This window comes from Chlorocebus sabaeus, chromosome 8 (assembly GCF_047675955.1).
Source record: "Chlorocebus sabaeus isolate Y175 chromosome 8, mChlSab1.0.hap1, whole genome shotgun sequence".
NCBI classification, from domain to species: Eukaryota; Metazoa; Chordata; class Mammalia; order Primates; family Cercopithecidae; genus Chlorocebus; species Chlorocebus sabaeus.
This window is the reverse complement of record NC_132911.1, coordinates 85551322-85577659: the sequence shown is the minus strand read 5'-3', so window position 1 is coordinate 85577659 and position 26338 is coordinate 85551322. Positions and strand designations below refer to the sequence as shown.

Here is a 26338-nt window from a genome sequence, read left to right as displayed (position 1 = left end):
GCATTTGGAAGCAGAATGGCCTCTTTGGACTGAAAAAATCTAGGTTACTTGAGAACAATTGTGAGGCAGATGCTAAGGTCTCTAGAAAAAAACTAGGCTTCTTGCTCACCTGACACAGGTAGCTTGAAATGTTATCATTCGAAGGAATAAGATAGGTAATATTTAATCTCTCTTGCTTCAAATTGGTTATACTGATTTTAACGGCTTTGCCAAATCAGTGGGACCACATTCATTTAAAAAGGTTAAAAGATGATGGATGACATTTCTGCAAAAGCCTGGAAAATTTTATTTAGTTATGAATTAACACTTGTCATCATGCAGTTGGCAAGATTTTTAAGATGATTGACAATGAAGAACGAAATAGCTAGTTTCTGAAGGCTTGTCTTTAAAAAATAAAAAAAAAATCATTTAATAGGCAAATAGAGATATCCAAACCAGATACCTAAGGCATCATTCTGTAGACAATTAAGACAAGTTTCTTGCTCTTTGTGGGGTGTGGGAATTGGGTCCACAGTTCATATCATTCATCTCTGGGAAGTGTTTCATTGGCAACATGATTGTGACAACATCTTGTTCTTTGATTAAATGCAGAAAAACAATCACTTCCTAAGTAAGGAGCCAAATAGCTCACTTTTCTGGTCCTGCTGTGGCTGGGACATCTTAGATCTGTGCAACAGTTTTTGCGTGATGATGATGTATGTACCATGATGCTGCCCCTTCAAGAAGAGGAAACATTTTAAGGACCATAAACCAGTCCTTGTACCTCATATAATGCTACCTCCTTGTGCCGTACATTTGCTGCGTGCAGACTTTTGCAGGACCAAAGGGAAAATTTCCCCTTTGTTCTCTGAATGTTTGCTGAAAATCAACTGACAAAAGAAAGATTAATTGGAGAGAAGGATACAAATTTATTTGATCATAGTTTTAAGTGACATGGGAGCCTTCAGAATGAAGACGCAAGACACAGGGGAACAGTCCATTTTTATGTTTAGGTTCAAGCAAAATATACCCAGCTGCTCAGAAACAGGATTGGACCAAAAGTATATAATGTAATGCTAATAGACTGAGTGGGGAAACCCAGCAAAGCCTGTCCGTTCAGATTTTATTTGGCCTCTCCCCGGTGCGTTCCTTCCTTCTGTGCATTGGGCAAGACCCTCTCTGGAATGAGGGTCTTGAGACCTACAATCAGAAAAAGTGGGTTGGATAATTTCTTTATGGTCTGTTTTTACACAAAAAGTTGTGGGGATTAGAATACTATTTTTGAGTTTCTAGGACCTGCCTTGGGGAAGAAGAATCCCAGTTTCTAAGGCAAGCCTTGAGGGAGAATGTGGGGCCAGACACAGGAAAGCAAGAGGGGTCAAATAACTTTTTTTCTGTGAGGCTGCTTCTGAGGCCTTCATTTTGGGGTGTCGTTTTCTGAGCCCCAACACTTTGGAGTCAGTGTGTTTCACTGCTCTGCTTTTGCTGTGTGACCGGTGACCTGTGTGAGGACAAATCATTTACCTTCTCTGAGCCTCAGTTTCTTCATCTGTATGATGAAGGTAATTATACGTACCTCAGGCAACATTTAACAAAAATAATGCATATCAAAACACAATTGCTGAAAGCATAGTAAGTCCTCGATAGATCGTATCTAAATACATCATTGAGGAAAAAGGCAGTTCTGGCTCCTGGTTTTTTTTTTTTTTTTTTTTTTTTTTTTTTTTTTATAATTACTATAAGTTTACCAGGTATTGCTTTGGCAAATAAAAGCTGCTCAACCGAAGTCATATCTCCAATTTGTGTTTTGTCAAAATGTTACTATGGAAAAATGAGAGAAACGATAAAGAAAGAGAAATGGGAAAAGGTGAGCAAATGGAAGAGTAAAGAAGAAAAGAGAAAAACAAAAAGGAATTGAATTTTAAAAAGATTTAGAGAAGAAAGGGCAAGCAGGAGAAAAGAAGTTAGAAGAACCAGAACTGAGAAAGAAAAGGCCAGATCTGAGTCTCCTGCGCTGGTGAAGACCCGGGCCAGGCCTGGCAGAGCCTCGCAGGGCACAGCTCCGGGCGGGGCCCAGCAAAGCAACCACGCCCCCTCATTGATGGGCTTAGGAAGCGGGGACCTTTCGGTCCCGGGCAGCCCCTCTGCCTCCCAAAGCACTGGGGCCGGGTAGCACCAGGCACCCAGCTAGCAGGACGCCCTTCGACTCGAAGTGAGACCCCTGTTTTCCCTGCCCCACTCGCCACCCTCTCCGGGTTCGGCTGGTGCTTCCCTCTGCAGGGCGGTCTGCGGTGCACAGTCAGTCCCTGGGGTGGAGGCTGCATTTGGGTGACCCCTGCCTGCCACGTTATCTGGAACTGCCCTGGGATGACCAGAAACAGTCCTGACGTTGGGGTAGCGGTTCGCAGACACCGCACTTAACCCCTATGGCAGCTTCTGTGGAATCATTGCCTGTTTTCATTTTCCCTACTCTGAAAAGTTGAGAGAAACTTGGTGCATCCTAGGCTCAGGTAGTCACCGTAAGTGGTGGGGCAGTGCCCGGATGACTGGCAGTGCCAGTCGCGCTGCTAGGGACAGGTGGCCCACAGATGGCAGAGAGATCACTTACAGGTAGTCACCCTAAGAGATGGGGCAGTGCCAGTCGCACTGCTGGGGACAGGTGGCCAGAGGAAGATGGCCTGGCTCCCATGCTGGGAAGGGTGTGACCAGGACAGAAACAGCAGGAAACAGTTCAGGTGTTTATGGATTTGGGAAAATGAAAGTGAGTAAATACGGCCCCTTTACATCAAGAAATGTACTTGTGATATGATATATATGTGTATATCAGAATAAATGTATTACATATATGTATACACATATACATATATGTTTTCACCAACCATTACTGGCTCATAACCCCCATAAGCCCTTGTTACAGTTTTCTGTTATAATGTGGGGCACTGCAGCCCCCAGAAAAATGAATTTCTCTCTTTGACCTTCTTCTGCCCTCCTTTCATCTGCTGCTTTTTCTCCCCAAGGTAGGGATCTTCCCCTACCTTTCTGTCTTGTAGCTGGCTATAAATAAATTCTCTGGCCTATCTTGTCTGATTGTAAGTCATAAGACTCCCATTTCGGACAGGGCCCTGCTCCATACCCAGGAGGAAGGAATGCTGCAAAGGGGAACCGAGAAGAACCTGAACAGACAGGCCTCAGTGGGTTTCCCCGGTCTATTACTGTTAGATCATGCTGATTTTGTGGGATGATATTCCTACACAATTATCTATCAATCATGCTTATCCAGTGAAGTCCAGACTCAGGCCCTCAGTTGCTGTCTACTCAAGTAACTTACATGTTTGTATCTGCAGGTCAAACCTCTCTTCTGAGCTCAGGATCCGTCTATTCAGCTGCATAATTGACATCTTCTTTTGATTTCATGAAGGCCTCCTCTCTCTGCTAATTGAACTCTTAATTTTCCAACCTCTTTCCCACATCCCAAACTTGACTCTTTTTTTGTTACTCCCTGTTCAGTAGATGTGACTGTTATGCATTCACTTGCCAGACTGGAAAATTTGGGCATCCTTGAACTCTGCCTCGCCCTCATACTCCATAACCAGTCTGTTACTGAGTCTCCGCAGTTTTATCTTCCCTAACAGATATCTCTTGACTCCCTTAGCTTCTCCACCAGCAAAACTTCCCTCCCCAGGTTTCAGCCAATTACCAGCCAATTATCCTCCACACTACTGCATGCTGAATGTAAATAGTTTAACTGTCTACCCATACCCACTTTCTGCCTGTCTGTTCAATAGCCACAGTGAAGCGATTCCTCAAGTGTCTCCCATCAAATTCTTATCCCTGAGGTCCTATAAGGGATGAACCCTACTACCTCCCCAGCTTTATCCCTCCTGATTCTCTTGACCTCTGAGCTGTCACACTTAGGTCCTTCAGTTAGTCTTCATGTACCAGGCATCCTGCAGTTCAGTGAGTTCATGCGTGTTCACTTGTTCTTCTCCTCTTGGTTTAATCTTGTCTTCAGGGAAACCTGATCTGATGCCTAAGTCCAGGTGAAAGCTCCCGTTAGATGCTTCTCATTGCACTTGTCCTCCTTAGCCTTTATTATTACCGTTGTGATTTTGCATGTGGTCTGTGCATTTTTGATTAATATCTGAGTCCCCTCCTAGAGGGTAAGTGTGAATGGGACCTGGTTTTCCTCCCCATGGTGCAGTGTACAGCATATAATAGGTATTCAGCAAACATCTATTGAAGGGTGAAACACATAGTGACTTCTGGGTGGAGAATCCCTAGAAGAGAGGGTAGCTTTTGAAATGGGCCCTGAAGGATTGGTCGGAGTGACATTAGTGCTGTTAGAAGGTGGAGGTGTGAGTGGCTTGAGTCATTTCTGGCAGGAAAGCAGGTGCAGCTTGAAAACGTCTAGTTCTGTCAAGACTAGTGGAGCAGAATGGGTGTCAGAATGAAAAAAAAGTTTGGTAACAATTTTTTTTTTTTTTTTTTTTTGAGATGGATTCTCGATCTGTCACCAACAATTCTTGAAGATCTCTAAGGAGTTGCTCATATAACTCAGAGAGTGGCCTCCTTTTTAATTTTTTTTTTTTTAATTCCTTTATCAGGAAGAAAAAGCAACAGGCAGAAACTCACTGTATCGGTCTTTTCCCCTCCTTTCCTCTCCTGTCTCTTTTCCTATAAATAATACGAGTCCCAAGATAGGGATTTCTGAGTATCTTCAAGATGCAGCTCTGTGTTAGCTATTCTCAATTGCAAAGGAGACAAAACTAGGGTTGCTTTATATTGAGGCCACATTTTTGGAATCTGATAGCTTAAAAAGCTTCACTGTGCTAGATACAGTCTTCAGAGTATGGTCAAGCCATCGACAAGTTATTCTAGTCTTCGGAAGTCAGTGGAGAGTTGGACACTTCAGAACACAAATATATGTTGTTGTTTTTTCTCCTCTCTAATCTCAGAGAAATACATTTCATTTCTTTCTTTTTTATTATTCTTTCGGTCCCGGAATTTTCTTTCCTCAGAATGTCATAATAGAAACAACAATGGAACTTAAAATCAGTTCAAATTCTTACTGTGTTATTTCTCTCTAGCATCTTGGGTACAGAAGTTCTCATCTCTAAGCCTTAAATTCTTGATATCGCCTATGTAGAGCACCTGCCTGCCTGGCATTTAGTTAGTACATGTGCCTTTTGCTCCTTCCTTTCAAAACTTCTTTTATTTCAGTATTCCCAGTGTTCTTTCTTTTATCTTCACTTTATCCTTCACCCAGACATTTACCTATCTATTAAAATGTTTCTTGTGCCCTTTTTCTCTATTTCCTAGACCAGTGTTTTGCTGATTTTTTTTTTCTTTTTTTTTTTTTTTTGCCTAAACTCCCTTTATTTCACCCAGTTATGCAAATTGCAAGGCCAGGGATATGACCACAAATAGTTAAGGTTTAATTTACATGAATAAGCTTTCTTTCTCATGAAAATACTGTGTGTCACTTCTCACTTGGTCTAACACCCACCCTATCTGGCACAGATACACTCAACATGTAATATTAAGTACAATTTTTATTTGATTTTTCTCCAGAGAATAATCCGTCTTCAGTCTTTAAGGACTCAGCTCCTTACATGGGCTTTGGTGGGGGCCGTGGGGCAGCACCCGCAGGTCTAAATCGGGGTGGGGGTGTTCAATCCTTGCGGGCTTCACGAGATCAATTCCTGACTACTTTGCTGTGAATTGCACAACTCACACGGTAACGTAGCTTCACATATGGTTCGGGAAGCACATAGACTTCGAAGACGCTCACTTCAGAAATGTCCCTGACTGCTGCGGCCTCCACTATGTCCCGAATGATAAATTTCTTAATGGCCTTGTCCTTGGGCATGCATCGGGCACAGTTTGTGCCGGGAATAGGCTGCACGTGGCTGCAGCCCTTTTTTGGTGCAACCGTTGTTCCCTCTTTTGTTTGTCATCTTGCAGGAACGCACCGGAGATTGTGTTTTGCTTTTTAACGTGTTATGGTATGAACACATTTGGAGACAATTTAATAGAAATTTTAAAAAATATTTCTGCATTAGTAGTGAAGTAATCCAGGTAGAAAGTGTTCTTTAATTGGTCTAGGAGTAAATCTTGGGAAAAAAATTGAACTCTGGAATAGGGCAGGGGGTAAATACGAAATGAAAGTCTGTTGCTAATTAAGATTTTTTTTGTGTGAAAAAACTATTCTATAATTAAGACTTTTAGAGAATTCTAACTACTTTGTGCCGACATGTGCCAATATTTTTGGAAGATGGCTGATCCTTGGCAGGAAGGCATGGATTAGGCAGTAACCCCAGCAAGACAAGCTGAAGAGGTATGAATTAAAACTTTGTCAGCCATAATGTGACGGGTGTGAAGCGTGTGGTTGCCTTGTTAAATAAAACATGTATTTTGTCAGTCTGCATTTGTTTTCCTTTTACTAAACACTTTACAGTGAGTACTTCAATTTTATATCATTAAACGTCTTGTGATGACAGTTGTGCAGCTAAAATAGGATGTTAGATTATATAATTCCATACCTAAAAGGTCATAATTATTATGTTATAAACATTTTTATAAGAAATTCTTAAGAATATCCGGTTTTTTTGTTTGTTTGTTTGTTTTTTGAGACAGAGTTTCGCTCTTGTTGCCCAGGCTGGAGTGCAGTGGCGTGACCTCGGCTCACTGTAACCTCCGTCTCCCAGGTTCAAGCGATTCTCCTGCCTCAGCCTCCCTAGTAGCTGGGATTACAGGCACATGCCACGACACCTGGCTAATTTTGTATTTTTAGTAGAGATGGGGTTTCTCCATGCTGGTCAGGCTGGCCTTAAACTCCAGACCTCAGGTGATCTGCCTGCCTTGGCCTCCCAAAGTGCTGGGATTACAGGCGTGAGCCACCGCGCCCAGCCAAGAATATCTTTAAGGAATGTTATTTAAAGTCAGATTGAATGTTGTAAACCATTTTTGTGTTTTATCTTTTTGTTTGATTTAAAATTACTTATGCTTTTTTATTTGCCTGCCAAAAACCCTTTTTAGGTGGTTCGTGATGCTCTTAAAAATGAAGTGATTATTATCCTGAAAAGTTCTCCAGTTGATTTGGTAACTGCTACTGACCAAAACGTTGAAAAAATGCTTATCTCTTCCATAAAGGAAAAGTATCCATCTCACAGGTATTTCTTATTTCCATTTCAAATGACAAAATGAAATCTAAGTTGGAGTCACTTATACTAGGCAAGCATTTTGATTTTAGACACAGAAATTGACTTCAGTTAGCGTAAGCTGAAAAGGGATTTATGTTGTGGGTGTGGGCTCCTTGGGCCAGAACCATGGGAGGGAGGAGGAGTATCTGAGGGGACACAGGAGCTATGGCTGAGGCAGCCACTGGTACCCTCACTCCTGACTCTGATGTTTTGAATACTTTCTAACTAACTTTTTATCTTTACCTCATTAGTTTAAGATTACAAATTCTGGGCAGGGATATGCGGTTTCTGAGCTTAGGTGCTTTGCATATGCTCAAGCTGACAGGGAGTAGGAAAGAGGAATATTTGGATTCCTTCATAGCAAAAGGAATGAATGGTTGGGTGCTGGGAAGCTAATATGACAAACGTCTGCTGTTGGCATGATTTAAAAGTTCAATTTCATTCTCTGTATCGTAAACTTCTTTATATGGTAAAGTGGCAGTAGCTCTAGAGAGTCTGAGAGAAAATCCTGAAATTTGGGCTCTTTTACAGGCACAGAAATTTAACAGAAACATTATCATGCTAAACTGTTAGCACTGTGATTCTGGACTTCTTCCTAGTCATGTCATTGGCCATTCCTGGTGTTTTTAGCCATTGAGAAGAAAAAATGTTTAAAGCCGTGGCAAAGTATATTTCTTCTGAATAAAAAGATTTATAGCTAAGAGAAAAAGAGATAAATGGAGATGATGATAGTAGTTATTAAGACAGTTCAGTTTTAAATGAAAGAAAATAACTAGAAAAGAAAATAGGAAAGAAGAAAACCAGTGAACTCTAGTATCATTTATGGGATTTCCATAAGATTTAGTTAGAAACAAGTCACCAAGTGTAGGCTCTGCCTCTTGATGGGAGTATTAGAGAGTGTCTGGACCCATTTTTTAAATCATGGCATTTCCTTAATGATTTCTCATCTCCAAAATATGCTCATCTGGTGTGTGTGTGCGCACGCAGAAACATGCAAGTGCCATTACTTATTCTGGTATTACATTTTATATATATATATATTTTTTTGAGACAGTGTCTTGCTCTGTCACCCAAGCTGGAGTGTAATGGTGTCATCTCGGTTCACTACAACCTCCACCTCACGGATTCAACCAATTCTCCTGACTCAGCCTCCTGAGTAGCTGGGACTACAGGTGCAGGCTACCACACCCAGCTAATTTTTGTATTTTCAGTAGAGAGGGGTTTTACCATATTGGTCAGGCTGGTCTCGAACTCCTGACCTCAGGCGATCCACCTGCCTTGGCCTCCTAAAGTGCTGGGATTACAGGCATGAGCCACCATGCCCAGCCGCATTTAAACATTTTGAATTCTGTAACTTTTCTCATGACTTTGCTCTCAGTAAAATAAAATAAAGCTTCCACCCCCCCCCCCCACCACTGTTATCAGTCTTTATAGGGACAAAGAAGCAACAATAGAAAAGTAGGGTGCAGACTTTTATATTTTATACAAGACTGTGCAGCTAAGGAAATATCATGGTTTGGACATTGTTAATAGGAGTGTATCCTTCTTGCTTTTAGTTTCATTGGTGAGGAATCTGTGGCAGCCAGGGAAAAAGTGTCTTAACTGACAACCCCACATGGATCATTGACCCTATTGATGGAACGACTAACTTTGCACACAGATATATTTTTTAAAAGTTTAATATAATTGCTCTTTGTATATTACCTGGATAGCCCTTTAGAGTACTCTGTGCAGGAACATATACATTTTAGAGAATCGCATACTTTGTTTATGCATCTTTATTCTAAGAAAGGGTACCTAAAGTGAATAGAGCAAATTGTATTATGCAGACTTCTCATTGGATATGGAGGTGAAGAAATATTAATGGTGTGATCTTTTTATGTGGAGTAGCATGCCCTGGTCACCATTCTTTTCTCACTCTTGGAGCCATATAAAAATTGAAGCAAACAACCTTGCTTTTTGAGATCGACAAAGAAACTAATGAGATCACTATTGGAGTGCTGTCAATATAGAATTAGTTCAGTCCAGAAGAGAAAACAGGGTTAAAAATTGGAGGGGTGTTAGGTTCAACAGGCTTAGGCTTGAATTCTGGTGTTTTTTAATTGACTTTGTGACTTTGGGCAAGTTAATCTTTTTAAGCCCCAGTTTTTAAAAAGACCATATTAATGTCACCTAATAGAATTGTTTAATGATGGGACTCTATGAGTGGTACATATATCTTAGAACTTAGTATAATGCCTGGCACAGAGTTTAAGTATATTATATCACCAGAAGAAAGCCCGATGGCATTGCGCATGTGAGTTAAAATGAGTAGCCAACTATGGTGGGATTCCACATAGATGTTACTTTTTTCTTTCTTTTTTATTTTTTTAAGACAGGGTCACACTCTCTCACCCAGGCTGGAGTGCAGTGGCAAGATCATGGCTCACTGCAGCCTTGAATTCCTGGACTCAAATTATGCTCCCACCTCAGCCTCCCAAGCAGCTGGGACTATGGGTGCAAGCCACCACACCAAGTTAGTTTATTTATTTATTTATTTATTTTTGTAGAGATGGGGTCTCACTGTGTTGCCCAGGCTGGTCTCAAACTCCTGACCTCAAAAGCAATCCTCCCACCTTGGCCTCCCAAAGTGCTGGGATTATAGGCTTGGGCCACCACCCCTGGCCCATCAGTGTTACTTCTGAAGTTGTCATGTAGTTGTACATGTCTGTACTATGTACAGAATTGTTAAAATCTATAAAGTTTTATAGACTTTATATACATGATGGTGTTGTATCTTTTAAATGTGGAAAGATGCTTATGGTGTAATGTAAGAGTAGAAGATTGTATGATACAGTGTGTATAGTTTGATCCTATTTTTGTTAAAATAAAAACTCATATATTTAGAGGTTTTTATTTGTAGTAGTTATGTTGACCCTATTTTGCCTTGATCTTGACTCCCTTGTGGGTCAGAAATTTCAAAGTATTTGTTTAAACTGTCATGCAACCGTAAAAATAATGGTGAATAGTCTACTTTTCAGATGTGAAGTTATAGGTTTGGTGTTGGTATAGAGACAAGTAACAGCAATTCTATACAAGGCAGTACCTGTGTCTACCAGGCTGCAGGAAAAATGATGAAAATAGACTATTTTCTTTTTAAAAATTCACTTTAATTTTCTTAAAATTTACTTGTATTTTTTGAAAAGATATTTTCACATAGTCATTAGATTATGGCATTTGATATTCAAAAGACAGGAAATGGCATACAGTACAAGGTACCCTTGCTACTTCTCTCCCCAGTTTCTCAGGACCCATCTCTCAGGTGACCATTGCTATCCGTTTCTTATGAATCCTTTCAGAGATGTTTCATGCCTGTAGGAGCATCTTGTGTGAATACATGTATTTATATATGTCCCCTTCCCTCCTATTTACTCAAGGAGCTGTACACAATACACACTGTTCTGCATCTTAGATATTGTGGGGAGGAGGGATAAGACTGTTTATAGAAAAAAAATTGTGAGTACTTATATTACGAAAAGATTAATTTTAGTAACTATATTAACAATAAGTTTTATCTTGGTAAATTTGTGTTTTGTCTTTTTTTAAGATTTCCTTTTGTAGCTTTTTCAATTGGCTTTGTTGTAAATAAGAAGGTATGTTGTTTTAAATGTATAGTTGATTAAATGCCTTGCTTTCATTTTCTGGGAAAGAGTAAATGTATCTTTATAATAAATTCAGATGTCTCTTTTTCAAGTCATATAACTGCATTATTTTGAATATAAGCTACAGGACTGTTAAAATGTTCATGATACATTTCCATTGAAGAAAATGTAATGTTTTCTGAGAATCAGGAGTTGTAAACAGAAAATACACACAAGTAACCGAAAGTTCAGTATTTAGCCACCATTATACGTGTGAGAGAGTGAAATGGGATAGGAGTTTGTGTGTGATCTAAAATGCTACATGGAAAAATTGGGATTTAAGCTTGGAATGCTTTAATAGGTATCAGTGAAAAGAGCCCTTTAAAGACCGAGAATTAGCAAGGGCCAATGCATGGTGTGAAAATAGCAAGTGTATTGTGGGATCGACACATTATTGAATACTTGTGTCAAAAGTCCAGTAGAGAAAAATCCATAGCTATTGCATTTTCTTGCTGTTTGGCTGTTTGGTTAAGTAGTGAATATGTTTGCTACTATCTTACATCCCTGTTGTTAGGGAATTTTTGATATGTTTGATCAACCTGTACACAAAAACATTAAAGAAATTTCTGAAAATAAAACACAAATTAGTACAAATGGAAGCTTAGCCCTAGGGTTGTATTAATCCTGAGAACGTCCAAAAGGAGTTAAGTGAGCATTCAGTTTATAACCAGCCCCGGGCTGTGTGCTGGCCCTGCCACTGAACTCACAGCTCAGCACAAAGCTGGACGTGTGAACAGGTAAAGATGATATGTGGTGGAACCGTGAAAAAAAATACTGTGGGAACACAGGATGTCACCGATTCTGCCAAAAGTGGGTTGGGAAAATCTTTATAACAGAAGGGGTCTTAGAAGTTGGTCATGTGAGTTGATCCTTAGAAAATTAGGGCTTTGCCAGATGGGGGGAAGAAAAGAAAAGAAAAAAGGAAAGCATTTTAATACAAAGAACAGCTTGGAGAAGTCGAAGACCATGATGTGTGTGGGGAACAGTGAGATGTTCATGGAGAGGGAAGCGCTGGAAGTGGCCAGGCAGAAGTTAGTTTGGCCTTACTGTAAGGCACAGTGGCCAGTCTATGTGACAAAATTTAGTTTTTTGTTTCTAGGTAGTTGGGGAACAGAAGAGGTTTTGGAGTGGAAAGTGATAAATAATTCTAGCAATGTAGAGATTATACTGGGGTTTGGGTGACTCTGAACTAAGTAGAGGCAGTGAGAATGGCCAAGGAAATGCCAAAATTGGGAAGTGTTTTTAAGATTCAATTTGAAGGAGGAGATTTATGGGGAAGCAATGGGAGGTGATCAGGTAATGAATGATTTTGACCTCCTTGATAGAGATTCTGTAAGACTAGGTTCCAAAGTGTATGTTTTTTTATTATTATTATTATTATTATTATTTTGAGACGGAGTCTCGCTGTCACCCAGGCTGGAGTGCAGTGGCACAGTTTTGGCTCACTGCAAGCTCCGCCTCCTGGGTTCACGCCATTCTTCTGCCTCAGCCTCCCGAGTAGCTGGGACTACAGGCGCTGCCACCACACCCGGCTAATTTTTTGTATTTTTAGTAGAGATGGGGTTTCACCATATTAGCCAGATGGTCTCGATCTCCTGACCTCGTGATCCGCCTGCCTCGGCCTCCCAAAGTGCTGGGATTACAGATGTAAGCCACTGTGCCTGGCCGTATATGTTTTTATCTATGATTATGGGGTTGATGGGAGCAAAATTATTAAGAAGTTGAATTTGTGGACTGGAAAGACCAATCTGTATGAATATGGAGAGCTACAAGGGAAATGGAAGCAATGGAAGATGGAAGAAAAGCCTGAGGTACCTAACTTTTAAGGCTGAGGCAGAGAAGAAGGTTCTAAAATAGTGACTCTGAGATGGACTGGTGAGTAAGGTAGAACTGAAAGAGTAATTCTGGAAACATGGAGGTACTGAATTAAGTATTAAATAAGGGTTGATGGTGGCCAGCAGTCTCCAATTCTTCAGACAATACATTTGGTCAGGAAAGTTCATTGATATTCTCTGCGGGACTTTCAGAAGAATAAGTGATCAGGGCAGAAGCCAAATTGTAATGTATTAAGAGGAGCACAGGAGATGCAAAGTGTAGACTACTCATTGGCAGTAAACGGAAAAGGAGGGAATAACATTTTGAAGCTTTTGTAAGGGAGGGAGAAACTTGGTGAGAAGGTATGATAAGAAAAATCCAAGAGAAGAGGTATCAGTTGATGGAGCAGTTTTTCAGAGAATATAAGAGAGGGTAGAAAATAGAAAAGCTCTGTCTTCTGGAGCAGGAGGGAGAAAGGTAAGGTGAGTGCTATTAAGTCTGCACATAGATAAGATGAGAATAAGGATTCCAGATCTGATTACCTCTTTCTCTGATTAGGCTGGAAAGCATCCTACAGTATAGCCATTTCAATCTGTTATTAGTAATATGTGATAATTTCTTGTTAGTGTCTTAGAACAATTAATTGATTTAATGGTGAAAAATACTCAGGTTTGGTAAAGGAAACTTGTTTTTCTTCTGCAGGTAGAATTTGGAGTTGTGTACAGTTGTATGGAAGATAAGATGTGCACTACCAGGAAAGGAAAAGGTATGTTTTTGGTATGTCAAAAACTACAGGTTTCACAACAAGAAGGTAGGTTTATTCTACAAGTTTTAGTGCAATTGATACTGTGTACTCATATTTTATTGTTCTTGTAATGTTTACCTATGGAATTCCCCAGTTGTTAAGTGTTTCATAAACTGTGTTTATTTTCTCTTTGTTCTGTTATTTCAACTTCAGTTTTGAATGTGGAGTGGAAATAGGGAAAGCAAATGTAATTGAGCAAACACTTGAGGCTCAGCACTAGATTTGGTGATGGAAATAGGAAGATGATTAAGACTGGCTTCCTACCCTCGTTTGAGTTCATGGTTTATGTGTTAGCCATTGTAGCTACAATTCCTTATGGAATTCCTCTGATCTGATGCAAATGTGACAGATTACTGGAAAGTAATTTGGGGGGAAAAAACGTCAATTAAAGCTGGAATCACTTAAAATGATACACATACATTTTATATGAACTGGATGATTGGCATTTGAAGTCTTCTTCCTCTGTGACAGCTGTCGACCTAAAAGGAGAAAGCTCAGGCAAAATTAATATAGAGAGTTTACTCAGGCCAAAGTTGAGGTCTGTAGCCCAGGACACACTTCCAGATTGTCTTGGAGAGTGCTCCGGAGAACTAAAGAGAGGCTCAAGTTTTTAAAGAAAAAACGATGAATCAGAAAAAGAGGTAATTTCTAATATTTTTCAGGAATTCTCTTTGGTTTACCAGTATCACATTAATTACTGATTGACTATACATTGTTGCACTATAGCACATATGGCATTTTATGGTTACTTGGCATCAGTTAGTCTACAGCCTGCATAGCAAGTGGCTTCAAGAGGCAATTATTTAGCTCAATGGGGAGTGAGACTGACTGCTGGTATACTTTAAGTGCCTCTCTGGGCCTGACAATTTAAGGGGGCTGACATTCCATAGATTTAAAAGTTGTTTTTTTTCTTCTTTCTGACAACCGATTGAAGTTTTGAGTTACCTTTCTTCCATAAACCACATCCAACATTTTTCACAGATTGCCCTTTGAGATTCTTTTAAGTGCAGCAAGAACTTAAAGATACTTGCAAAGGAATTTGAGTTCAGAATCTTCCTAGACTTTAATTTTCCTCCTCAATCACTTAATTTGAGAACAGATTTTTAGGTCATTTTCTTTTTATTGAATTCTAAGGCCCCAAAGATTGGATGAGGCAACCTAGTTTTTGAGATGTTAACGTGGAAAAATATGCATCTTAGAACTGAAGGAGGCGGGGCCGGAGGTCCTGGGACAGATTCTCCTTGGCACTCCTGCATGGAGAAAGCGGCACAAGGATGCCGCCAGGAATGCTCGCACCTCCTACTGGGATGGCCTGCGCAGGACAGGACAGTCTCTGTGCGGGTGTGCGGGTGTGAGCCATGGTACCCAGGGCCAGATCAGAAGGGAAGCTGGGAGGCTGGCCTGAAGACTGGGGTGAGGTCGCCACTCCTTCCTTTCAGGCTGGAGCTACTCTGCTAGGGTTTAAAACTTGAAATGGGACTAAAGGGTAGTATTTATGAGAAAAAAAGAGTAAATCGTATCTCACCTCCTCCAGCTTTTTTTTTTTTTTTTTCATAAGAGATTAAACTTATGCACTCTCCTAGCTGTTTTTGTCCTTCAGTTAGACAGAGTGAGAGCAGAGCGAGACCAGGTCTGAGATGGTGAAGCAACTCATTTCTTTAATGACATTCACACTGATGTCCTATTTTCAACCTATTTGAAAATTGCATCGTTCTGCCTCCAGTACTGGCAGTTTCTCTGTTCTGTGATCAATCTGATTCACAGGAACATTTTGTTAAACGAGCCAAGGGTGTGGAAAATATGACGTTTGTATTGGTCTGGGATTAGCTATGAGCTCCAGCATTTTCACTGGAGGAAGTTTCATTTGGGGTGGGGAAAAAAGGCTTTCTACGACTTGCCAGAAAATGTTCTATGAGAGCAGGTCAAGGTGGCCACGCATATCCTAAAGAATGGTTGTGGTAGGCCAGACTGCTGTCAACGGAAGCTGGTGAGGTGGCCAACTTAGCGGCATATGGGTTTGTACTGGCTACACTGGTGACTCCACTAGGAGCTCTCAGCGTCCTAGTAAGCGCCATTCTTTCTTCATTCTTTCTAAATGAAAGATTTAATCCTTATGGGAAATTTGGATCTTTGCTAAGTGTTTGAGGATCTACAGTTATGATCACTCATCCTCCAAAAGAGGATATTGAGACTAAATAAAATACCTCACAAGGTAGGTTATCTAAGTTTTGTGTTCTTTGCAACTCTTGTGGTCATTATGGCCATGATATGAATCTTCCTGGTGGGTCCCCACCATGGACAACAATCTTGTGTATGTAACAATCTGCTCCATATTTGGCACCTTTTCAGTCTCCTGGGTTAAGAGCCTAGGCAGTGCTATCAGAGAGCTGTTTGCTGGAAAGCCTGCGCTGCCACATCCCCTGGCCTGTATTCTGCTGCTAAGCCTCATTGTCTGTGTGAACACATAGATTAATTACCTATATTGGGCCCTGGATATGTTTAACACTTCCATCATGACTCCAATATATTACATATTCTTTACAACATCAGTTTTTAAACTTGTTCAGCTATTGTTTTTAAGGAGTGGCAAGATATGCCCATTGATGATGTCAGTGGTACTTTTGAGTGACTTTACAATAATCATAGAGATATTCTTGTTGCATGCTTTTAAAGGTGTCAGCTTTAGTCTAACAAGTCTGCCTGTGTCTCTTCAAAAAGACAAAAAAAAAAAAAGCAATGAATGGCAATCTCTCTAATATGTAAGAAGTTCTTAATAATAATGAAGAAAGCAAAAGTTTAACCTGTGGAATCAAACAACACACCAGTGATAATATCTCCTGACGAAATGGAATTCTGATGGCTTTTTAACAAAGATGTAATTAAACGGTTAATCTATAATTCTGTTATAAAGTGAATTTGAATATCAGAATATGTCTGAAAAAGCACTGTTCTCAAATAATGATCTTTAAAGACATCTTCTTAAAGGTTTCACTAATTTGAAGTAAGAAATTATTTTTCTGATCTATTTATTTATTTATTTATTTATTTAGGAGACAGAGTCTTGCTCTGAAGCCCAGGCTGGAGTGCAGTGGAATGATCTGGGCTCACTGCAATCTCTGCCTCCAGGGTTCAAGCGATTCTCCTGCTCAGCCGCCTGAGTAGCTGGGACTACAGGCTCGTGCCACCATGCCCGGCTAATTTTTTGTATATTTAGTAGAGATGGGGTTTCACTATGTTAGCCAGGATGGTCTCGATCTCCTGACCTTGTGATCTGCCCACCCTGGCCTCCCAAAGTGTTGGGTTCACAGGCATAAGCCACCATGCCCGGACCTACTCCTCTGATATTTACATGATGGTAGCTCACTAAAATGAACTCGGTGCATGACTAATTTCTATTCACATTGTATTATTGTAGAGATATTTTACATTTTGAATCCTTCTCCAAAATCTAAAACTCCTTAAAATGACAGTTTTAAGTCTATAAAAATGCTTTATTTTTTTCACTGGTGATGAAAGTCTGAAATGTACATTTATTTGTCATCCCCACTTCACTAATTCCTAACCATATAGGCTTTTTTATTTTAATAAAGAACAAAATTATCCCAAAATTATCCTGTGATTTACCTTATCTATTATAACAAAATACATATATTCATATAAAAATTGTAATAAAATGTAATACATATATTTTATATAAAATTATAATTATATAAATATATAAAATAGGTAAAGTAAATCAGAGGATAATTAATCTATATAAAATAGGTAAGGTAAATCATAGGATAATAGAAATATATATGAACCCCTAAAGAAATGTGGTAGCTTTCATAGAAACAACTCTTTTCCTTTGCATAATTATTCTTCACTTTACAAAGTATTAAATTATTTAACTATTAAAAGAAGTACAACAAAAAGAATAAAATGCCTAGGAATATAGCTGTCAAGGGAAGTGAAGGACCACTTCAAGGAGAACTACAAACCACTGCTTAAGGAAATCAGAGAGGATGCAAACAAATGGAAAAACCTTCCATGCTCATGGAGGGGAAGAATCAGTATCATTAAAATGGCCATTCTGCCCAAAGTAATTTATAGATTCAGTGCTATTCCCATTAAACTACCAGTAACATTCTTCACATATTTAGAAGAAAGTATTTTAAAATTCACATGAAATCAAAAAAGAACTCATATAGCCAAGAAAATCCTAAGCAAAAAGAACAAAGCTAGAGGCATCATGCTACCAGACTTCAAACTATACTACAAGGCTACAATAACTGAAACAGTATGGTACTGGTATGAAAACAGACACATAGACCAATAGAACAGAATAGAGAACTCATAAATAAGACTGCACATCTACAACCATTGATCTTCAACAAATCTGTCAAAAACAAGCAATGGGGAAAGGATTCCCTATTTAATAAAAAGTGCTGGGAGAACTGGCTAGCCATATGCAGAAAACTGAAACTGGACCCCTTACAACTGATACAAAAATTAACTCCAGATGGGTTAAACCCAAAACTATAAAAAACCTAGAAGAAAATCTAGGCAATACTACTCAGGACATAGGCACGGGCAAAGATTTCATGACAAAATCACCAAAAGCAATTGCAACAAAAGCAAAAATTGACAAATGGAATCTAATTAAAGAGCTGCTGCACAGCAAAAGAAACTATCATCAGAGAGAGCAGGCAACCTACAGAGTGGGAGAAACATTTTGCAATCTATCCATTGACAAAGGTCTAATATTCAGCATCTACAAGGAACTTAAATTTACAAGAAAAAACACAACCCCGTGAAAAAGTGGGCAAAGGACATGAATAGACACTTCTCAAAAGAAGACGTTCATGATGCCGAAAAACATGTGAAAGCAATCTCAACATCACTAATCATTAAAGAATGCAAATCAAAACCACACCAGTCAGAATGGCAATTATTAAAAAGTCAAATTAACAGATGCTGGCAAGGTTGTGGAGAAATAGGAACACTTTTACATTGTTTGTGGGAATATAAATTAGTTCAACCATTGTGGAATACAGTGTGGCGATTCCTCAAAGATCTAGAACCAGAAATACCATTTGACCCAGCAATCCCATTACTGGATATAGACACAAAGGAAATATAAATTATTCCGTTACAAAGATACATGCACACGTATGTTCACTGCAACACTATTCACAATAGCAAAGACATGGAATCAACCCAAATGGCCATCAGTGATAGACTGGATAAAGAAAATGTGGTACATATACACTATGGAATACTATGCAACCATAAAAAGGAAAAAGATCATGCCCTTTGCAGGGACATGGTTGGAGTTGGAAGCCATTATCCTCAGCAAACTAACGCCAGAACAGAAAACCAAACATTTCGTGTTTTCACTTACACGTGGGAGCTGTACAATGAGAATGCATGGACACAGGGAGGAAGATACACACTTGGGCCTGTCCGGGGGTGGGGGCTGAGTTGGGGGGTGGGAGAGCACCAAGAAAAGTGGCTAATGCATGCTGGGCTTAATACCTAGGTGATGGGTTGATAGGTGCAGCAAACTACCATGGCACACGTTTACCTATGTAAAAAACCTTCACATCCTGCACATGTACTCTGGAACTTAATTTTAAAAAGTAGTACAACAGTTACAAAAATGCTCAGGACAAAAACACCTGGTGAACACACATCTTGTTGGATGGGAGGTGGTGAAGTGTGGGGTGTCAAGTGTGTCCTGAGTTTCAGTCAGGATGTTTCAGAGGAAAATGTAAAGCCTTGGATAATTTGACAGCTTTGTAAATGGAAGTCGAAGAAGAGCTACCATGTAATTTCAACTTCTGTTTTCTTTCAAATCTGTATATAAATTCCCTATTGAATTTAGTTTGTAACTTCTACTTTTTTGTGCTTAAGATATTTGCTCGTTTCTCACTACACATATCATGCCTGCAGGCAAATTGGTTATATTCTGTACCTTTTGGGGAATGGTCTAAGGAACTGGATTCTTTTTGATGCTTATAAAAAGCTGACTTGGAAATAATAACTTTATCAGTTTTAATATGTAAAAGCTTAGAAATTAACTTGATAAAACTAGGAAGAGAGATAAAAATGTTATATTTTCTTCTGAATAAAAGTGTCAGTTTTTAAGAATTCCAATTTTTTTTTTTTTTTTTTTTTTTTTGAGATGGAGTCTGGCTTTGTCGCCCAGGCTGGAGTGCAGTGGCACCATCTCGGCTCACTGCAAGCTCCGCCTCCTGGGTTCACGCCATTCTCCTGCCTCAGCCTCCGAGTAGCTGGGACTACAGGCGCGCACCACCACGCCCGGCTAATTTTTGTATTTTTAGTAGAGACGGGGTTTCACCGTGTTAGCCAGGATGGTCTCGATCTCCTGACCTCGTGATCCGCCCACCTCGGCCTCCCAAAGTGCTGGGATTACAGGCGTGAGCCACCGCGCCCGGCCAAGAATTCCAATTATTAAAATCTAGTGATTATTTAAAACATTTCCTTTTTAGATATTACCAAATCACTCTTGGTGACTGAGCTGGGCTATTGAAGAACATCAGAAATTGTAAGAACTATTATTTCCAATATGGAAAAGCTTTTTTTTGCATTCCTATCCATGAGTAAGCTCTTTTCATTTTCCACCTAAAGTTCTAGATCATTTAACATCTTACAATAATATATTTTCCTTTAGAAATGAAGCATTTATTAATAGAAATGGGATTGGTACCATAATTCTAATGCCCTCCCTCCCGTTGCCCCCCAGACCCAACAGGCCCCGGTGTGTGATATTCCCCTCCCTGTGTCCATGTGTTCTCACTGTTCACAATATTGATTTTTTGGAGAGACTTCAGAACAAAAAGACACCCATTTTTATTAGCAGTGTCTGATGTTCTGCAGTAGGTTTGTGTGGATGTGTTCTACTTTTTTCTATTTTGATTCATTTTGTTATTGGGGCTCCTTGGTTCAGAGCTCTGTATTTTGTCAGTTCTGCCCTTCTGTGTAGTTTCCTTTATAATATCTGTTGAGTGGTTGTCTTGTCTTGCTTATCATTGGCTTGTCTTGCTTATCATTGGCTTGTCTTGCTTATCATTGGCTTGTCTTGCTTATCATTGATTTCTGCAGGATCCTTAATTCTTAATTCTGCAGGATCCTTAATTATCATTGATTTCTGCAGGATCCTTAATTTTTCACTCTTAGTTTCAACTTTTCCTTGACTTCTTGGTCTCCAAGAGGTACCACCTCTTCTCTCTTATCTGATTCTCCTCCAGAATCACAGTGTCTCCGAGGTAGCTGGACTGTGAATTACCAAGTGCTGATCTGTGCTCAGTGTTTTTGTATTTATTGTCTCGCTTATACTCTTTTCTGAGGGTGGTTTTTTCTGTGTTTCCTGTGGGTCCTCGGCTCCTCCCTGCTCTCCCTCACAAAGTCTTTTCTGCCTCTTCTCCTCCGCTCTGTGTCCACAGGCTAGGAATGCTCCATTAGAATTCATTTGTTTGTTTGCTCTTCTTCTGCTTACAGGTAGTTTGAGATTTGTATTTTTCGATTCCTAGAAATGCTGAAGGAATAGGTCTTACGGGTTTTATTTGTCCTCCTTGTTGATTTTATTTCATTTTATTTTTCAGGTGGGTAATGGGGAGTTTCAAAATCAGCAGGCCACTCTTCCTCTCTAAACCTCAGAGTCCTTCTGTAATCATTTTCATAAATGAAGAAATTAAAAGCAAACATCTATCCTTATGTTTACATTTTCAAGAAAAGCTAAAGTTTTGAGGTCTTTAATATAGTTATGCTATATTAAATATAATTGCTGGCCTTTATTATAGTTGTTTGCATTAAAAATCATAAATTTTGTTGTTATTCAACAAAATCTGTAAGTTTTGAATAACGTGTTTTACTGCCTACTGTTTCTACCTTTTTTCCTTTTGAAAATATCATCACTGAGTCATAAGAGTCTTAGACCTGATCAAAGATCATCTAATAATCCAGCCTTATTTTGTAGGTGAGTCAACTGAGGTTCAGAGAGGTGATGTGGTTGCCTTAGATCAAAGAGCTGAGTGGAAATATGACTAGAATCCTGGCTCCCAGATCATTTCTCTTTCTCCAATATTGGACTTCTCTTAGGAGTCGGGGCCTTAAAAATATAGTTTGGCCATGTACAAACTAATTTGTTACTATACATTTTTGTTCTACATAGTAATGAGTAAAGTAAAAGAGAGAGATCTTCTGTCAAATAGCTACAGAACCTCCCAAAATGATGCCCTTGAGAGAAGGGCAATAAACTTGCTGCTACACTGTGCTGTCCTGAAACAAGGACTGTAACCACAGGCTATAAAATGGTTATGTTAGTCATAAAAGAGCTGCAAGAGGTTTACAATTTTAACCTTTAATTTTGCTGTTGGATAAAGTAAAAACTAATTTTTACTTCAGGATTTTTTCAGAAGTACAATCAGGGAAATATTACCAAGGAGAAGTTCTGACATTGATTTAAGATCTTTTGCATTCAGCTGCTTCTTTAGTTTAGCAATGTGACTTCAGAGTTACTTATACAAAACAATGAAACTGAAGGGAGTCATATTCTGAATGAATGCTTTAAACAAGCAGAAACAGTCTAATAGGTTCCTAACTAGGGGGACAAACATTTTTGAGACAACAATTACTGTGGCTCAATTTCCTTTAATTTTTCAAAATGTAATTAGATGAAATGTACCTGGTATATATTTTCTGGCATCATTGTTTGAGAATAATTTTATCGTAAACATAGCTACTTTTTATTATGGATCTTTTATATGCCAGTCATTCTTTTGGTCCTTTACAAATATTGTTTGTAGTTATTGTAACAGTGATCTAAGGTAAATTGGTATCCCTATTTGATGATAAGAAAGCTAAAACTCAAAGAAGAAACTTAGTCCAAATTAGTTTTTTTGGTTTTTGTGATGGAGTTTCACTCTTGTTGCTCAGGCTGGAGTGCAGTGGCGTGATTTCGGCTCACTGCAACCTCCGTCTCCCGGATTCAAGCAATTCTCCAGCCTCAGCCTCCCAAGTAGCTGGGATTACAGGCATGTGCCACCACACTGGGCTAATTTTGTATTTTTAGTAGAGACAAGGTTTCACCATGTTGGCCAGGCTGGTCTCAAACTCCTGACCTCAGGTGATCAACCCTACTTGGCCTCCCAAAGTGCTGGGATTACAGATATAAGCCACTATGCCTGGCCCAGATTAGGGCATTATTTTTAGGCAGCTGAGCATGGAACAAACTCAACTCTTTGTGACCCCAAACAGTGTTTTTTATGATATACCCTGTTAGCTGTATAGGAGGATCAGACTAAGATAGGATTCAGAAGGCACAGTGTAGAATCTATACCATAGCCTTAATTACCTGGTAGTATAAGTAATCTCTTTGGTAATATTTGCCCACAAAAAGTATGCTCTAGCTGACTACAAGACTCCTTGCCTGAGATCCCATGATGTTCATTAGAAGTGATGGAAGCACCACTAGATGTTATCACTGTTGTTCTGCTAACCTAGGATTCTCTCTGAATAGAATACTAAGGGATTACTTATAAAAGATCTTGAAGGTCTTTGCTTTCTATAATATGAGATATGAACTATCACATATCTCATATGAAAAGGGGAGAAACACATCTTTCTTTATAACTGAAAAAATGCCATGAAAGCTAATTTGATTTCATTCATTTGGGAAACAAACATCTTGGAAAGTTATTGTACCCACTAGTTCTTTCTTAAATTTGATGTGCAGCAAAAACATAGGCAGAAAAACATTCCAAATCAAAGACATTATATCATTCTAATCCTTTTTTTAAAAAATCATTTTGAGATGAAGGATGTACTTAGATGCAATATTTTTTATAGATACAAAATAAATACCACATTTGTAATCAATTTATCATTACTTTTTAAAAAAATAAACTTGGAAAGATCTTGGTAAAAAGAACCCACTGCTTTATTTCCAGAGCTTTAAACAGTCACAAAAGGAGTTTGACTAAAAACCATTTGCAATTAACTTGCAGACATAATGAACTTTTTCTTCTAAAAACACATTTCAGTGTGTATTTCTTTAATAAAAAGGAACATTGTCTCATACAGCCACAGTACAATTATAAAAGTCAGGAAATTAACATTGATACATAAGCTAATATAAAGACTTCATTCAAATTTTGAAAAAAATTTTAACCCAAAGTCCAATCCAGACTCATACATTGCATTTAGTTCTCATTTCGCATCAGCTTCCTTTAATTTAGAACTTGCTTGGTCCTTATTTTTTATGACCTTGGCGTTTTTCAAAAGTATAGGCCAATTATTTTGTAGTCTAGCTCCTGATTTGAATTTGTCTAGTTTCTTGATGATTGTATTTGGATTATGCTTTTTTGGCAGGAATGTTACAGGAGTAATGTTCTGTCCTTCTCAGTGAGTGCATCATCTCAGGAGGCACATGGTATCTTTCTGTCCTATTATGGGTGATACTAACTTTGATTACTTGGTAATGGTAGACCATTATAAAAATGCTATTTTTTTTCTCACTGTACTCATTATGTATCTTGTGGAGAGATACTTCGATACTGAAAATATCAAAATTTTACCCATTAATTTTAAAATTTATTGATGATTCTTTACTGAATAAGTTATTACGATAATTGCTATCAAGTAGTATCTTACTTATTCTTATATCTTACATATTCATCTTACCTTGCTGTATTTTCAAGGAAGAGGTGCTATGAGAGGAAAAACCTGTAGTAATCGTTCAAAAGAGGCCTAGGTTTATGCAGAACCCAGGTGGGTTGCAATCCCTGTGGGTCTAGATATGATGCACATCCAGTAGGGAATGATCAATATCATGATACTTTATGCTCCCTAGAGATTATTGTGCATTGTGTGTGTGTGTGTGTGTGTGTGTCTGTGTAAAATAAGCTGTAGTTACCTAGGGTTTAGAAAAATATGAATATGAATATATTTGCATGCTGTTATAGTAGAATTAAAGCATTATTTTTAGGGCTTTTTTCTGCAAAATTATTGTTTTCATGTTTATCTTATTAAGTTATTGCTTTGTGAGTATTCATTTTAGGATTTATATAGTACATCACGATAACTGGATTTTATGTATTTTTATTTTAAAATTAAATACCATCTTTTTTTACATTTATTCTCTAGATTGGTTCAACTTATCTCAATCAACATTCAAACTGAAGTTAGGAGGAATACCGTATTTGAAAGGTTATATTTTCAATCTACCATTTTTGAATACTATTTTTTAGGATCCGGAGTGTTGGAACAGCAGCTACTAATGTACATTGTGGCAAGAGGAGGAGCAGAAGTGTTTTATGAAATGAGAATTCCCTGCTGGGATACTGCAGGAGCTGCCATTATTGTTACTGGAGTTGGTGGTGTGCAGGTAAAAATGGATGTTACAGGTAAAATTATGAGACAGTGAATCGTTTTTCCCTTTACATCTCTTGGACTTTCCTCTATATGTGGGGTTAAAAAAAGTTTGATGCATATGATAGCTTGGCTTTTAAGACAAACAGGCTATATAATTTTGTGCAAAATAAAAATAAACATTAGGAGATAGAGGCAAGGATGAGAACTAATGGCAACGTGGGACTGATAGTGATAAATGGCTAAGCCTTTTCAAATGTGAGTAATAGGAACTCCTGAAAGGCTGTAGAGAAAGCCTAGACAGTCACTGAGTCTGAGGCTTGTATTCAGAGTTCTTTGAATGCTGACCACTGTGATAGTTGATGATGGACTTCAGTCCTCCACCATCACCTTCTATGTTGGGACTAGAGAAGTTAAATATTTGCTTTGAGCTGATGGTGAAATTTTTGAAGTGAAGAGTGAACCTGGGTTCAAAGAATTCACCAGTAATCTGAGAGAAAGGCAACAAAGAAATAAGGAAATGGGAAGGACAGTGGTATGAAAATTAATTGGAGTCAATTTTCTGTCCATAGATTCTTAAACAGTAGAGGGGTAATAAGAGTGCATACACACATGCACACACACAAAGAAATACAGAATAGATGACATTTTTTCAGACTATCATGACTTGAGACTCCCTCTCTCCCCCGCCAACTTTGCCAGTAAATACCAAACAAGTGGTATTTTAAAAAACATATACTTAGAAACTCAGCTATGCATTGCCAAAGCTTAAACATTGTAGTTATGTGACAGTATAGTAGATTTTTAAAAGAAAACTGAAAGTATTAAAATGTCATGATTGACCATAGTACACATTGCTGTACTTGTTTGATGTAAATTATTTTTGTAACAGATATAACTATTTACCATACTTGATTTGTTTTAGGTGGACCATTCGATTTAATGTCATGAAAAATAATTGCTGCAAAATGTACAACATTAGCAGAAAGGAAAGCCAAAGAAATTCAGGTAGTACCTTTTCAATGAGATGATAAAGATTAATTACAGCAGCCTCATAGTCAATCACAGTTGCTTTTCCCCAGATTTGCTGACTCACTGATGGATATGGGTTTCAGATGTATGATATGCTTAGTTTCAATTGTCTTTGTCGAGATTAAAAATTTTGAACTTGTTTCATATTTTACTATGGCTAGGTTTGCAAGAATAGACATAATGTTTACTTCATTGTTTAAAAAAATGGCATGTGAGAGCTTTAGGAAAAATACACAAAAAGTAAAATTGATGAAATAAGTATAATATCAACTGAAGTAGTTAGCAATTTTGCATTTCTGAGTATCAATGGTCTGAAATTTTGACTTGCCATATACATGTATGCCTAGACACTTGCTTAGAAAGTTACCTATTTGGAAAAAAAATTGTTTGGTTTCAAAAGCCATATTTAAATTTGTAAGGATATATTGAGTACTTTCTAGACCAAGGTTTTT

General features: G+C 38.5%; 3 pseudogenes; 2 read left to right on the top strand and 1 right to left on the bottom strand.

The window, feature by feature from the left end:
* Window positions 1-5544: 5544 nt before the first annotated feature.
* LOC103237043 (small ribosomal subunit protein eS26 pseudogene) lies at window positions 5545-5936 on the bottom strand (annotated as a pseudogene).
* Window positions 5937-6217: 281 nt separating this feature from the next.
* LOC103237046 (inositol monophosphatase 1-like) lies at window positions 6218-25895 on the top strand (annotated as a pseudogene).
* LOC103237671 (magnesium transporter NIPA2-like) lies at window positions 14756-16349 on the top strand (annotated as a pseudogene).
* Window positions 25896-26338: the final 443 nt, after the last annotated feature.